General features: G+C 40.4%; 1 pseudogene; it reads right to left on the reverse strand.

Moving 5' to 3' along the window:
* Window positions 1-1,275: 1,275 nt before the first annotated feature.
* LOC101606346 lies at window positions 1,276-1,674 on the reverse strand (annotated as a pseudogene).
* Window positions 1,675-3,163: the final 1,489 nt, after the last annotated feature.

Genomic DNA, 3,163 nt, shown 5'->3' on the forward strand with positions numbered 1-3,163 from the left:
GACCTGTGAAAAGGGGCTAGCTTCTTCCACCATGATGGAACTTACCCTTGATCTATAAGTTTCAAATAAATTCCATTCCTTCCATAAACTGCATATGGTTTGGAGGTTAATCCTAGCAATGGGAAGCTGTCTGTGACAGTGAGGTTTAGCTTATGGTGGGGAAGAAGGAGTTTTGTCCAGATTGAATTGGAGGTAGTTTTGAAAGGCTGGCTGCATTCTGCCTGTGTCATAGAACCTGTGCCGAGTTGAGCTTAGAAGAAATGGGCTGGTGTGAGCAGATGGATCTGGCACAGAAAGAAATGAAAGGGGCTGGAGACACAGCTGGCTCAACAACAATTATTTGAGAGGTTATTGCTATTGAGATCAGGGCCGCTGTTCTGCATTGGGACAGCAGGAAGAATAATGACTCTTGAATGTAGGGGGTCTAAATGTTGAAGGAGTAGCCTCCTCTTCAAAGTCAGGTTTATGTCCCACTGGATTAATAAATGTGGTAGCCAAACTGGTACTATGGGGGTATAACATGTAGGAAATAAAGTTATTGGATTTGCAATGTGATTCATTTAATTTTTGGAAATGGCCACTGGGCATTGTGAGTCAGGGATGCTGGAGCCCTTATATGGAGGCCCATTGGAGTCATAAGGATGAACCATGGGTTGCAGTGGAGACCCTAGGACTTTGGGGAGATACCAGGATGGTGGGATGGCTGCCAAGGAGACCTGTCAGCTCAGGATGGATTGTACCCCAGTCTTTGGGCAGCCCATATGGAGGGGTGGAACTGGGACCCCAGAGACTTTGTCACTGATTATATACAGATATTGAAGTTGGAGTTACAGGACTGATGTTTGCCCTGTTTGATTTAGATCTTGCATTGGTTCAATATTTTCTTGTAATGCTGTCTTTCGCAGTGTAAATGTTTACTCTGTGCCATTATGTACTTGTGGTTTTTCAAGTCACAGTTAAGAGATCTTAGGTTATGGGCATGTTTGAACAATATTTATTTATTTTGCTGAAAGACAAGTTTAATGATATACTGCTCTTCACAGAAATGACTAGGGAATTTAAGCTATAATCCAGGAATATACAACCATGCAACACACATCTAAAATAAACTGGCTTCTTACCACAGCTACCCTATGAACATCACAACCCTTCTCTGCAGTCTTACATAAAAACAGTTATGGGGGTCAGGGATGGAGTGAGTCAAAAACCTAGTTTTGTGCCCCAAAAGAAAACAGCCATTCTGTGGTTCTGGCACAGCAGGAAGTGCAATGACACTCACTGTGCTGGTTTGGTCTTTTTGTTCTTGTTCTTTTTGTCTCTCTTCTTCAGTCCATCCATGTTGGTTGTTACAAGAGTGGAGCACAGCCATATGAAACTTACTCACTTCTCTGGAGCTCACCACGGTGCTGATTTCCTTTTTCCCATCAGTAGCTCTCAGCAGACACTTGTTCTCTGCAGGCTCAAAGCCCTCCACAGAGCCCTTTCTCTGGTGGGTTTGGTGCAGCCAAGGTACTTCTTCAGGGTGGTGAACATGCTTCCGGTTGTCCAGCACTTCTGGAACCATCTGGTCAGCTCTGGCAGTAACTGCTCGCCCTCTAGCAGCACCTTCTCTAAGTCTATCTGCAGCCGCCCGGCCACAGAAAACCCCAAACAGCAATAGCCGGAAGTCTCCATGTTTGAACAGTATTTTGCATCATAGATATTGATCAGTTTATGTGGTAGTTTGAATTAGATTTCCCCCATAATTCATAATTCCTTATAAATTCAGATGTTTTGAATGTTTAATTCTCCAGGAATGGCAACTCGGGAACCTGGCTGAAGGGAGTGTGTTTTTTTGGGGGGGGGTGGGCTTATGGGTGTTAGAGATAACTTCCCCTTGCTAGAACTTGTCTCACTCTCTTGCTACTGTTTTCCAGCTGTTGTGGCAGAAGTTGTTGTCTGGCCTCTCCTCTACCATTTTGTCACCTGCCTCTGGAGACTGTAAACCAAAAGTGAAAGTTTCCTCCGATCAGCTGCTTTCGGTCAGGTTCTATGTTCCAATAATGAGAAGGTAGCTACTGCAACAGTAAGTCATACATATCTAGAAATTCAGTCATTTATTTTAGATTTTCCAGTTTAGTGGAATATAGGTTTTTATATTATATCTAGATGATTTTCTGAGTTTCATTTTTATATTTCATATTTTAACTTTATTAGATATTAGAATCATATCATTTTAAGTTGGGTCTTCTCTCTCTTTATTTTAGTTAATTTGGTTAAGGGTTTAACAGTATTGTTTATCTTTTCAAAGAACCAGCTCTTCATTTTGTTGATTCTTTGTTTTGTTTCTTTTTGCTTACATTTTATTAATTTCTGCTGTGATTTAAATAATTTCTTCCTTCCCACTACTTTTGGGTTTGGTTTGTTCTTGTTCTTCTAAGGCCTTAAGGCACATAAGTAACTTATTTATTTGGATTTTCTTTTGTGTGTGTTTATGTGGTGTGGTGTGATATGGTGTGTGTAGTGTGGTATATGAGCACGTATGTACACATGCATGACCACGTGTGTGTGGCCAGAGGAGAACTTGGGGTGCTCTTCTCTATCACTCACCTGTCTATTTCTTAGATGGGGTCTATTTCTCAACCTGGAGTAGCTGTTGGTCAGTGATACCCTGTGATTTTCCAGTCTCTGCCCTACACACTGGGTTACAGACATGAATAGCCATGCCCAGCTTTTTACATGGATTCCTAGGAGGCAAAGTTGTTAGTGTCTGGATTGAAATGTCTTCATGCTTAAGTGGCAAACTCTGTTAACCATTCAGCCAACTTTCCATTCCATGATTTTTAATTGATTTTTTAAGCTATAAACTTCCCTTTTCAGACTGCATTTTATCCTAGAGATTTTGGTATTTTGTATTTTCATTCAACTCCAGAAGTTTTTGATTTCATTCTTGATTTGTTAGTGTTCCATTTGTCACTCAATATAGTATTAATTTTCATGAATTTGTGTCTTTTCTAAAGTTTCTCTTACTGTTGATTTCTAGCTTTATTACAACATGGTCAGATAGACTATAAGAAATTGTTTCAATTTGCCTATATTTGTTGAGACTTGTTTTGTGTCCTAATAGGTGATATATTTTAGAGAAAGTATTTTGGGCTTCTGAGAAGAATGTGTCTCCCATAGT

The sequence above is a fragment of the Jaculus jaculus genome, chromosome 1 (assembly GCF_020740685.1).
Source record: "Jaculus jaculus isolate mJacJac1 chromosome 1, mJacJac1.mat.Y.cur, whole genome shotgun sequence".
NCBI classification, from domain to species: Eukaryota; Metazoa; Chordata; class Mammalia; order Rodentia; family Dipodidae; genus Jaculus; species Jaculus jaculus.